The sequence below is a fragment of the Capricornis sumatraensis genome, chromosome X, assembly GCF_032405125.1.
Source record: "Capricornis sumatraensis isolate serow.1 chromosome X, serow.2, whole genome shotgun sequence".
NCBI lineage: Eukaryota > Metazoa > Chordata > Mammalia > Artiodactyla > Bovidae > Capricornis > Capricornis sumatraensis.
In genome coordinates, this window is record NC_091092.1 from 146,379,196 (window position 1) to 146,392,404 (window position 13,209).

Below are 13,209 nucleotides of genomic sequence, written 5' to 3' on the forward strand. Positions count from 1 at the left end.
CTTGTTGCTAATGTTGTGTTTCTCTCAGACCTCCCCAGGGTCTCTCCTTATCAGTCTTTTTTTCCTACAGTATTGTGTTAAGTTTCAGGTGAACAGCAATGTGATTCAGTTTGATGGATGTCTGGATAGGTAGATAGATGAATGGATATCCATCCTTGGTTATTACAAGATACTGATTAAAGCTAGTTCCCTCTGCTATACACTAAGATCTTTTGTTTATATAGTTTATATATAGCTGGGTGTGTATGTTAATCCCAAACGTGCAGTTCCTACCACTTTGTATCCCCTTTGGTAACGATAAGTTTGTTTTTTGTGTTAGTCCATTTCTATTTTGTAGATAAGTTCATTTGTAGTATTTTTAAGATTGTATGTATCAGGGGCTTCCCTGAGAGCTCAGTTGTTAAAGAATCCACCTGCAATGCAGGAGACCCCAGTTCGAATCCTGAGTCTGGAAGATCCCCTGGAGAAGGGAATGGCTGCCCACTCTGGTGTTCTGGCCTGGAACATTCCATGGACTGTATAGTCCGTGGGATTGCATGTATAGGTGATATCATATATTTGGTTTTTTCTGACTGACTTCACCTAGTATGATCATCTCTGCATCGATCCATGTTGCTGCAAGTGGCCTTATTTCATTCTTTTTCATGGCTGAGTAGTATTCCACTGTATGTATGTACCATATCTTCTTTCCATTCTCCTAAGGCAATAGAAATAAAAGTGAAAATAAACAAATGGGACCTCATCAAACTTATAAGCTTTTGCACAGCACAGGAAGCCTTAAATTGTCTTCTTAACCAAGTTCCAAGGTTCCCATTGAAAAGCAACATTGGAAAGCCTGGGAATATTTCTGGACACAATTAAGATTGCATGAGTTAGTCGGCATGACTTGGTTTTGATAGAGATGAAGAAGAATGTCTTTTTTTTTATTTATTTAGTTGTTAGCATTTTATGGACAAATAACAAAGCAGATTAATTCTTATCTGCCCCTAGATAGTATCAGTCATAAATACTAGGAAGCCCAGCAACCAGCCATGCTTGTCTTGCAGTTGAGGGTGAAATAGTGTATCTAATAGTGAGCTTCCCTGGTGGCTCAGCTGGTGAAGAATCCACTGCAATGCGGGAGACCTGGGTTCGATCCCTGGGTTGGGAAGATCCCCTGGAGAAAGGAATGGCTACCCACTCCAGTATTCTGGGCTGGAGAATTGCATGGACTGTATAGTTCATGGGGTCGCAGAGTCAGACACGACTGAGCAACTTTCACTTAGTGTGTCTAAGCAGATCAGCATATTTGGAATTTGTGCACTTTGTGAGAAACTATCAGAATTACGTTTCACATTTGTAACATTGAGTTATGTAAATCATCTTGATTTCTTAAATACAATTTGTAGTGCCATGAATACCATATAAACACAAAATCGGTATGGGCTTCCCTGGGGGCTTAGTGGTAAAGAACCCAACTGTCAGTGCAGGAATCGGGGGCTTTGATCCTCTGGGACTGAAAGATCCCCTGAAGGAGGAAATGACAGCCCACTCCAGTTTGCTTGCTTCTGAAATCCTATAGACAGAGAAGCATGGTGGGCTACACACACACTCACACACACACATATATTTCATGCATGTTTCCTAAACATACTGTGATGGCACAAAAATATGACTTTCCTAATAAGTTTTAAAATATTTGTGTTAAAAATGAATTGTAGCCCACAAATGAAATAAAGCTGTAAGTTTTCAAAATATCTGTCAAAACCCACTCTTACATCATTTTCCCTCAGCTTTTATCACGTTAGTTGGGTCATTGCATGTATATCAGAAATTTGGTTGAGTAAGGGCCTCCATCATTTTCCCAGCATGATTGCAGCTATGATATATTTTTGCCTTGCGTTTCTCTTTAGCCTCTGAGTACGCAATAAACACTAGATAAATAACACACAAGCACTGAATACACAGACTTAACAGATAAACATTCATCACCTTCATACAGAGTTATTCACCAACAACATTTGCAGTCAGAGCATATAGGCGTTCTTTATCGTCTGCATAATCTTTCTTTTTATTGAAGTGTAGTTGATGTACAGGAGAAGGCAATGGCACCCCCACTCCAGTACTCTTGCCTGGAGAATCCCAGGGACAGAGGGGCCTGGTGGGCTGCAGTCCATGGGGTCACGAAGAGTCGGACACGACTGAGCAACTTCACTTTCACTTTTCACTTTCATGCATTGGAGGAGGAAATGGAAACCCACTCCAGCGTTTTTGCCTGGAGAATCTCAGGGACGGGGGAGCCTGGTGGGCTGCCATCTATGGGGTCACAAAGAGTTGGACACGACTGAGCGACTTCACTTTCACTTTTTACTTTCATGCATTGGAGAAGGAAATGGCAACCCACTGCAGTATTCTTGCCTGGAGAATCTCAGGGACGGGGGAGCCTGGTGGGCTGCCGTCTATGGGGTCGCACAGAGTTGGACACGACTGAAGCGACTTAGCAGCAGCAGCAGCAGTTGATATACAATGTTGTTTTAGTTTCTGCTATACAGCAGTGTGATCCAGTTATACATACATGCTCTTTTCCACGATGGTGTCTCAGAGGATATTGAATATAGTTCACTGTTCTCTGTGGTCTGGGGTAGGCTCTTGCTCATCCATCCTGTGTATAATAATTTGCATCTAGGAATCCCAAACTCCCACCCGACCCCTCGCTCCACCCTGTCCCCCATAGCAGCCGCAAGACTGTTCTCTGCCTGGGAGTCACTTTCTGTTTCCTTGGTGTCATATTTCGGATTTCACATGTGATATCAGAGGATATTTGTCTTCCTCTGTTTGACTTACTTCACTTAGGATGAAAATCTTTAGGTTCATCAATGTTGCTATAAATGGCATGATTTCATTCCTTTTATGTGGCTGCATAATATTCCTCTGTGTGTGTGTGTGTGTGTGTGTGTGTGTGTGTGTGTGAACTCACTGCATCATCATCTTTTTAAAGTTTTTATTGTAAGATATTTGCTTTACCATAATATACCACATTTCTTTATACATTCACTTGTGGATGGGCATGTAAGCTGTTTGCATACACGGCTATCGTGAATACTATTATCTGTATAATACAGAGAGAGTCTAGGTAGACCAGTTATCCACTTTCCCTATGGCATTCTTTCACTTATCAACAGACACTTCTCCTTACTTGCTCTCTGTGGGTGAAACAGAAATAAATGGCAGCATCTGTGACATCACATTGGTAGCGTAGAGTTTTATGTAAATCATCTTTATGTCTTAAATACAATTTGTAGTGTCATGAAGAACGCATAAGTGTAAAATGTATACGAGCTCTCCAAGAAGCATGATGCTTTCAAAAGCACATCATCCAGTTAGTTTCTCAAGCTGTGCTGTTCGACTGAGATGTACTCTTCTCAACTTTACAGCTGAGAAATGCGAGGCTTTCCTGCACATTCAAAGCCAAAGCTGACTGCCTCTGTGTGTGTGTATACGTGCGTGTTTGCACACCTTTGTGCAGCTGTGTCTCTGCGACCCCATGGACTGCAGCCCTCCAGGCTCCTCTGTCCGTTGGATTCTCCAGGCAAGAATACAGGACTGGGTTGCCATTTCCTCCTCCAGGGGATCTTCCCAACCCAGGGATCGAACCCAAATCTCCTGCATTGGCAGGTGGAATCTTTACCATTAGCGCCATCTGGAAAGCCCCCTACTGCGTGACTCCAGTGCGAAATATTAACATGTTCCTGACCTGGGAGCAGATACCCATCATAGAAAGTACTCGGTTCTATCACCGTAACTCACTTAATGCAGTTTACTGACTTGAAAGAACTAAGACCATTAGGAGGAACTTGAGAAGGGACTCGTGTTGGTGGTGGATAAGAGATTTAATGTCTGTGGTTGATTCTTGCATAAAGGGATGGACCGCAGAGGTTATGGAGTCAGTCTCTGGGTGGCGCTGTGCTCCATGATATGATAGTAAGATTTGAAGTGAGGCTGTATGTACAGGAGGAAGGGACCTTACAGGATGCTGGCAGTCGTATAAAGGGGATCCTAGGAAGAGATGGGTTTCCCAGGTCCCAGGTAGCTCAGCTGGTAAAGTATCCGCCTGCAATGCAGGAGACCCCGATTTGATTCCTGGGTCAGGAAGGTCCCCTGGAGAAGGGGTAGGCTACCCACACCAGTAGGCTTCCTGGTGGCTCTGCTCGTAAAGAATCCGCCTGCAATGCAGGAGACCTGAGTCAGATCCCTGGGTTGGGAAGATCCCCTGGAGAAGGGAACAGCTACCCACTTCAGTATTCTTGCCTGGAGAATTCATTCCATGGACTGTATAGACCATTGGGTCACAAAGTGTTGGACAAGACTGAGCGACTTTCGGTTTCACCTCCAGGAAGAGATGGAGTGTGTACGAAGATGGATGTGTACAAAGAGAGATGGAGATGCAAGGTGTATCCCAGGGGACAGTCAAGTGGAATGTGGTCGATTTGTTGGCTAGAGGGCATGTGTCAAGCATGGGCAGCAGTGTAGAGATGGACCACAGTGGATGGCCCTGGACATCCCACTAATACATTTGACTTTCACATAAGCTTGCTGTGTTGTGTGTATACATGTGTATGTTGGTGTACAATGGGTGAAAAAGCAGTTATACCTGGGAAGAAAAAGCAGTTATTTAAAATTAAGTGTGAAAATCACTTATAGCCACCTTCTTGATATTAGTCACTCAGTAGTGTCTGACTCTTTGTAACCCCGTGGACCGTAGTCCGCCAGGCTCCTCTGTCCATGGGATTCTCCAGGCAAGGATACTGGAGTGGGTTGCCATTTCCTCCTCCAGGGGATCTTCGCGACCCAAGGATTGAACCTGGGTCTCCCACATTGCAGGCACATTTTTAACCGTCAGAGCCACTAGGGAAGTCCCTTCCTAGGGACAAGCACTATGAACTGTTTGATTTCCTTGCAGAGTTTATATTTCACACACCCTTCTTGTTATGGTCATAAAAACGGGATCTATAAGACAAAGTATTCCGTTTTCTCTGAAGACATCTTAGACGTGATTCTCTGTTTACACATAGAAATACTCTGTATAATTTTATATGCGTATACAGCCTCCTGTGTCATGGATTCAGCCAACAGAATTCATGCAGCAAACCTATTCATGGATTTTGAGAGTGTTGTCATTGATGTCTGATCGTTGTTCAGTTGCTAATTTGTGATCAACTGTTCGCGACCCCGTGAACTGCAGCCTGCCTGGCTTCCCTGTTCTCCACTGTCTCCCAGGTATGCTCAAATTTATGCCAGTTAATTTGCTGATGCTGTCCACACATCTTACATTCAAAATTATAATCAGTAGGTATATTCCTGGCCAATCAGTGGTTAAGACTCTATGCTTCCGACGCAGGGGGCTCAGGTTCAATCCCTGGTCAAGGAACTAAGATCCCACATGCCATGAGGCTTGGCCCCCAAAAATAATTTATATATTTTAAAAATTTTGAGCAGTAGCACATTGCAAACCCTCGCATGGCTATTTCTGTACCAACAGAGATTTTTATAGAAAGCATGTATGGAAATAGAACTGCTGAGTCAGAGGGCTTCAAGTTTTGATTTTTGTCTGTTTTGTCCTTTTGTTTGCTTTGGGGAGCACCGTGATTATACTGATGGTGTAGAGATGGATTGGAAGCAGCAAGGTTGAGTGAGTGAATCAGACCTCTTATCTTGGACACCGCGATGCACCCTTGAGGAGTGATGAAGTGTGTGAGCTATTCAAGAGATCAAATCAAAACGATATGACAGCCAGCTGAGTTTCTTGTTGTTTAGTCAGTAAATCGTGTCTGACTCTTTGCGACCCCATGGACTGTAGCACGGCAGGCTTCCCTGTCCTGCCCTCTCTCCTGGAGTTTCCACAAAGTCATGTCCGTAGAGTTGGTGATGCCCTCCAACCATCTCATTCTCTGTCATCCCCTTCTCCTCCCGCCTTCAATCTTTCCCAGCATCAGGGTCTCTTCCAGTGAGTCAGTTCTTCACATCAGGTGGCCGAAGGATTGGAGCTTCAGCTTTAGCATCAGTCCTTCTAAAGAATATTCATGGTTGATTTCCTTTAGGATTGATTGGTCTGACCGCCTTGTTCCCCAAGGTACTCTCAAGAGTGTTCTCCAGCACCACATTTCAAAAGCATCTGTTTTTTGGTGCTCAGACTTCTTATCAACAAATCTGGAAAATATTCAAGGATGAGGTTTTAATTTAAGAAAAAAAAAAAAATCTTGTTGGCTCAAAAGGGATTTGGCTCCAGACTGGCTGTTGCCAAATTCTCATCATCATGAAATATGTTTATCAATGATCTTCACCTTTTGATCAGCGTTGTATAACAAATAAGAGTTTTATCATTTTGTATTTTGTTTCCAAAATTTAATGAGTGTTAGTTTTGTGAATCCATATATTTTCAGCTAAAATACTCTAAGACATCTGTGCATGGTTAATTGTAAATTGTCAGTCAGGGATGCTGTTGCTAAGTCGCTTCAGTCATGTCCGACTCTGTGACCCCATAGACGGCAGCCCACCAGGCTCCCCTATCCCTGGGATTCTCCAGGCAAGAACACTGGAGTGGGTTGCGGTTTCCTTCTTCAAGGCATGAAAGTGAAAGTGAAGTCCCTCAGTCGTGTCTGACTCTTAGCGACCCCATGGACTGCAGCCTACCAGGCTCCTCCGTCCATGGAATTTTCCAGGCAAGAGGACTGGAGTGGGGTGCCATTGCCTTCTCCACAGTCAGGAATAGAATATGCTTTATAAAAATAGTTCAAGGAATCCCACTGATACTCTCATGGGCCCCAAGTTCTGAAACACGTGCTGTAGAAATCATGTGTCCATCATCATTCCCTTAGATTTATTCTCCTGACATTGGATATTGCTGTGACTCTGTGCAATATTGAGATGGCAATGAAATATCATAAAAGTAGCACTAGTTACGACTTGGGCCATTTTTAAGCAAAATGCAAACTAAAATCAGACACAATCCAAATAGCTTTGCCTATCCCGCCCGCAGAATTTAAATGTTTTTCCAGTTTTATCCCATTCTTTAGAACCTGTGCACTTTTGTTAAGTCATAAATGAATCCGATAATAAAAATTCAGGGACTTCCCTGATGGTCCCGTGGCTAAGACCTCATGCTCCCTGGCCGGGTTCAACCCCTGGTCTGGGACCTAGGTTCCCCATGCCTCGACTAAGACCCCACATGGACAAATAAAGAAATTTTTTTTTTTTTTAAAGAAGAAAACTTCAGTTTCACCTTGTAACAAACACACCCAGGCAATGATTTTCTGTAAGCATCAAAGAACAAAAACGGGCATTTATTGTCCTGCTTCATATTTCTACCTTAGCTCTGATTCTTGTTCCAGCTAGTTTACATGACCTGAAGTAAATTGTGTGACTTTTCTCATTGAAATGTTTTCATTTACACATTTCCTTTTTGCTTTTAGTCCGTTGAATTAAATATTGTGTGCACAAATACAAAATTCTCTCTCAAATGCAAGCACCTTGAAAATGTAAATGCTTTTCTTCTATGTCCATTTAGTTGTCATCTTCTGTTTAATGATCATAAAAATAATGCCTACTGTGCTTGTTGTTGCTCAGTTGCTCCGTCCTGTCTGACTCTTTGTGACCCCATGGACTGCAGCACGCCAGGCTTCCCTGTCCTTCACTCTCTCCCAGAAATTGCTCAAACTCATGTCCATTGAGTCGATGATGCCATCCAACCATCTCATCCTCTGTCGTCCCCTTCTCCGCCCGCCCTCAATCTTTCGTGCTTAGGTAATGAATTATTTCTCAAGAGATGACATCATCTGTGGCATTAAAGTCATGTTGCAAACAACTGAAGTGTAGTTATTAATACATCTGACCCCACTGGGCTTCTTACGGCCAACTGAAAGTGGACAGAAAGCTGTGTGTTCTGCAACCAATCTCTTAAGCTCTTGCAGTTCAGTTGAATGAGGAACATTTTAGATCCTGGTTAGCCATCCTACAACCCTCAACTTTCTGTTCCAGAGCAATATTTAGACCAAATACAGTGCACACAATACTCATTTCATTCACCGTGCCATGACAGACAGGATTTAGGTTTTCTAAGCATCTTTTCCATGAATCACATTTTAAAATAAGCACCCAGCCACTTAGCACATCTCGTGTGTGTGTGTGTGTGTGTGTGTGTGTGTGTGTTTTATTCCTTCCAGTGCTTTGAATGAAACTCAGTATCAGTCTAGTCCCTGCTGGTGCTGCTGCTGCTAAGTCGCTTCAGTCGTGTCCCACTCTTTGTGACCCCAGGGACTGCAGCTTACCAGGCTCCTCCATCCATGGGATTTTCCAGGCACGAGTACTGGAGTGGGGTGCCATTGCCTTCTCTGAATCTAGTCCCTAATCTGTCTAAATTCAAGTGACTTCTTTTATGCGTCTCTCTCCTTGTTCACTTAACGTTGGTGGTGGTGGGAGGGGGGCGGCTTACTGATTTACAAGCTTCACTTCAGAGACAGTAAATCTCAAAAACCAACGTTTCATCAGCTGAGATGCTTGGAGGATTTGGAGCCAGGAGTGTGTGTCCGTGAAAAGGAGCCATTTGTTTAAAATCACCAGGTTTGGCCAGTTGAGGGACTGGCTTCTGTGAATTCATCTCTAGCACGTTAGGGAAGTTGCGAGCTTATCTGGGAAACTGACCCCTTCGGACCCTCCGATCTTTGGTAAAGTGTGATTGTTCCCCGGTTGACAAGCTGCTGTCCTGTTGCTCAGACAATCCCACACCAGGAAACTGCCGCCCGTGCTCTGTCTGGATTATATCAAGCACTGCAATTTGTTTTGCTCTGTTCCTAGAATTTTTGATGCGACACATTTGTAAAGGCTGTCTTTGATTTGTGAAACAGTGTTGCCTCTGCTTTATCTTTTGGTTTCTTGGCCACAAGACTGGTGGGATCTTACCTCCCTGCCCAGGGATCGAACCTGCACTCCCCACCCCCTGCTTTGAAAGGTGCAAGTGAGGTCGCTCAGTCGTGTCCAACTCTTTGCGACCCCATGGACTGTAGCCCACCAGGCTCCTCCGTCCATGGGATTTTCCAGTCAAGAGTGCTGGAGTGGATTGCCGTTTCTTCCTCCAGGGGATCTTCTCGACCCAGGGATTGAACCCGGGTCTCCCACATTGCAGACAGACGCTTTACCGTCTGAGCCACCATGGAAGCCGAAGTTGTAGCAACTGGACCACCAGGAGAATCCATCAAACACTGTATTTTGACACTTGGATGAGGAAAGCAGTATGCTTTCACAGGGAATATAAAATCACTTGCGTTAATTCTGGTCCTGCCGCAGGAACTCAGAAGCACTAAAAAGAACAAAATGGGGAAAGGGATAGCCAGGGAGTCTGGGATGAACATGGACACACTGCTGAATTTAATGTGGAGAACCAGCAAGGACCTGCTGGACAGCACAGGGAACTCTGCTCAATCCTCTGTAATAACCTTCTGGTTCCCAGGGGGAAGGATGGGGGAAGGGGTAGTCAGAGAGTCTGGGGTGGACATGGACACACTGCTGTGTTTAACATGGAGAACCAGCAAGGACCTGCTGTCCAGCACAGGGAACTCTGTTCAATGTCATGTGGCAGCCTGGCTGGGAGGGGAGTTTGGGGCAGAATGGATACATCTATTTGTATGGCTGAGTCCCTTTGCTGTCCACCTGAAACTATCATAACACTTTTAATTGGTTATACTCCAGTACAAAATAAAAGGTGAACAAAGAGTGAAAAAAGCCATCCCTGGTTGTAGCAGTAAATGAAAATTCCATGTCAGACGCTATGGAAACACCAGCTTCAAAACACTCCTGCGTACCTTTGCTGGGGTTCAGAGACACATGGAAAGCTGCTTCCTGCAGACCTTTTGGAAGGAGGTTAGAATCGCCAGCGTCAAACCTTTCCATGGGATGCTTTTAGAAGTAGAATTTGCCAGGGTGCGAAATGTTAATGGTCCCTCCTATCGCAGAGGTTATTGGACAGCCACGTTCTGCAGGAGAGACGGTCATGTTGCACTGTGAACCGAGGGTCTCTGATTTCCTAAAGACTCCTGCAGATTGTCAGGCTTATAGCCAGAAAATAACTGAGGAGGTCCTTCCCTGAGAGCAAAGCGTAGGAGAGAGGTGGATGGAGGAAGGATGGGTTAAAACCAGGACAATTCTGCCAGGAAATTCCTGGAGCCTTTAGGAAGGAATCACCTCTTAGCTGAATGGAGGGAGAGAGGCTTTCTCATTATGGTTATTATCTGGTACCCAAACCATCATTATCAACCGGTTTCATCCATAAAGCCGGCTGAAAGAGGCTTCCCCCGCACCCACCTGAGCAAAGTGGGACTCATTTTATGAGAAGGCATGTGAAATGCCCTGTGTAGGGAGAGGGTATTCCAGGACATTCTTGGGCAGGAAAGACTAATTAGTAATTGCCAATTACATAAGGGAGCGCCTGGTAATGTCTGAACACTCCCATCCTCTCGCTCAACTCAAAGCCACCCCCATGAACTCTCGAGGGGAGTGGATTTGTGTGACGTTCCCTAAATGTGCATCCTGGCAGTTGACATCCTTGTATGTACTCAGGCAAGGAGGTTGGGAGTCCAGATGATTGCAATTTCAGAGCAATAATGGCCAAAAAAAAAAAAAACAACACATTCTTGCTGCTTTTATTTGAACCAGACCATTCATTCCCAATCCCCTCCTGGTTCACACACCCCATGGCTCATAAGTACTCAGGCAGACTATGGAACTGAAACTATGGAAAGGTAACCTCATTCCTCAGTTAGTGAAAGATCTCATCCTTCACGGTTTTGTTTTAGGTTTTGAGAAGCTGGTTCAGTTTCAGTTCAGTCGTTCAGTCGTGTCCAGCTCTTTGTGACTCCAAGAATCGCAGCACGCCAGGCCTCCCTGTCCATCACCAACTCCCAGAGTTCACTCAAATTCACGGCCATCGAGTCAGTGATGCCATCCAGCCATCTCATCCTTTGTCGTCCCCTTCTCCTCCTGCCCCCAATCCCTCCCAGCATCAGAGTCTTTTCCACTGAGTCAACTCTTCACATGAGGTGGCCAAAGTACTGGAGTTTCAGCTTTAGCATCATTCCTTCCAAAGAACACCCAGGGCTGATCTCCTTTAGAATGGACTGGTTGGATCTCCTTGTAGTCCAAGGGACTCTCAAGAGTCTTCTCCGACCTACTCTGAGGGTTTCTTGGGTTTCTGCCAGCTTTGCTTCTGTGCTCAGTTGATGTCTGACTCTTTGGGACCCCATAGATGGTAGCTCACCAGGCTGCTCTGTCAGGGGATTTCCCTGATAAGAATTTCCCTGGAGTGGGTTGGGTTGCCATTCCCTTCTCCATGGGATCTTCAGACCCAGGGATCAAACCCATGTCTCCCGCTTGTCAGGTGAACTCTTAACCACTGAACCTCCTGGGAAGCCCTCCAGGTTTTCTTAAGGATGTCTTTGAAGGCGTTGGTTCTCATTTCTGTTATTTTCAGCCCCAAATAGCCTGTCTCCAGGTAAACACTGGGCTCACTGGCCATGCTTATTTAATAAGCAGTCCCTGAAATATGTGACTGTCATAACCCTTGCAATTAAGAGGAAAATAAAAGGGAAGAAGTGGACGCGGTGGCAGACTTGCTCTTCTTGGGTCTAAAATCACTGGGGATGGTGACTGCAGCCATGGCTTTAGAAGATGCTTGCTAAGAAGGAAAGCTATGACAGACTTCACCAGTGTATTAAAAGGCAGAGATATCACTTTGCTAACAAAGGTCCATGTAGTCAAAGCTGTGGGTTTTTCCAGTAGCCATGTACAGATGTGAAGAGTTGGACCGTAAAGAAGGCTGAGCGCCAAAGAATTGATGCTTTTGAGCTGCAGAGTGAGAGTCCTTGGTTAGCAAGGAGATCAAACCAATCAATCCCTAAAGGAAAGCAACCCTGAATATTCATTGGAAGGACTGATGCTGAAGCTGAAGCTCCAATACTTTGGCCACCTGATGGGAAGCACTAACTCATTGGAAAAGACCCTGATGGTGGGAAAGATTGAGGACAGGAGGAAAAGGGGTTGACAGAGGGTGAGATGGTTGAATGGCATCACCGACTTGATGGACATGAACTTGGGCAAACTCTGGAAGATAGTGAAGGACAGGGAAGCCTGGGGTGCTACAGTCCATGGGGTCGCAAAGAGTCGGACACAATTCAGTAAATGAACAGCAACCACACAGAGGAAATGTATTGATATTTTGTGTAGGGTCATGTAAGGGTGGGAAGTAGGGTGGAGAAAAACTTTTTATGACTCTTTTCTTCTCCCCAGAAGGCTTACTCAAGACAGATTTGCATGTAAAGTTGGATTAAAGTTTCTGCTAGTATTTAAGCTCGGCGGACGCTTCATAAAATATTCATAGTTTTAAATCTGAGCAAGAGAGCATCTGTCTGTCCCACAGGAAGACTTCAAGCATCAGAGGAAAGCAGAGGCTCCAGGTCAAGATATTTCTGCAGTGTGAACACGAAAGGGCATGTGATCTCAAAAATCAAAAAAATAATCACTTTGCCACAATGAATGCCCAGATGGTCTTCTTTGCAGGTTTTAAGGTGGCATTTAGGGTTTGATTCCTTAGCTTACACTTTTTAAAATTAAAACTAAAAACTAAAATCCTCCTAGTTTTTAAAGGAAAGTATCGCAGTCCGTGCTATTTTGGGGGGACAGTTGGGGAGATTTGAATATGCATTTCCTTTTGGCCGAGATTAAAAAATTGTTAAGTTTCTGCATGTAACTGTAATATCTTTTTTAATATAGAAAAAGAGAGAGAGATGCATTCCAAACTATTTAAAAGTGGCATGTCCTGATGGTTCTAATTTCCTTTGAAATTTGTGAGTTGAATGGAGTTAAATAAAATGTTAATGAGGAAGTCAGTGGGCAAAAGGTAACCTATACTGTTGTTATAACAGTGCACACAGTCTTATACACTGATGACACACAGAATTTTTGCCCTGAAAAATTAGTTTGTTTTTCTTTTTCCTGAAGTTTTTTTGTTTGTTTGTTTGTTTCCAAGGAAAACCTAGATACACACAGGTGAATCTAGTAAAATGAATGTTTAATCGCTAAGTCGTGTCTGAATCTTTGTAACTTCAGGGACTGTAGCCCTCCAGGCTCCTCTGTCCGTGGGATTTCCCCGGCAAGAATACTGGCATGGGTTACTATTTCCTTTTC

At 44.3% G+C, this 13,209-nt stretch overlaps 1 protein-coding gene across 5 annotated transcripts in view; it reads left to right on the forward strand.

Moving 5' to 3' along the window:
- The window catches only part of NLGN4X (neuroligin 4 X-linked), a 311,861-nt gene that overhangs the window by 276,820 nt on the left and 21,832 nt on the right, over nt 1-13,209 (forward strand). The window lies entirely within an intron of this gene.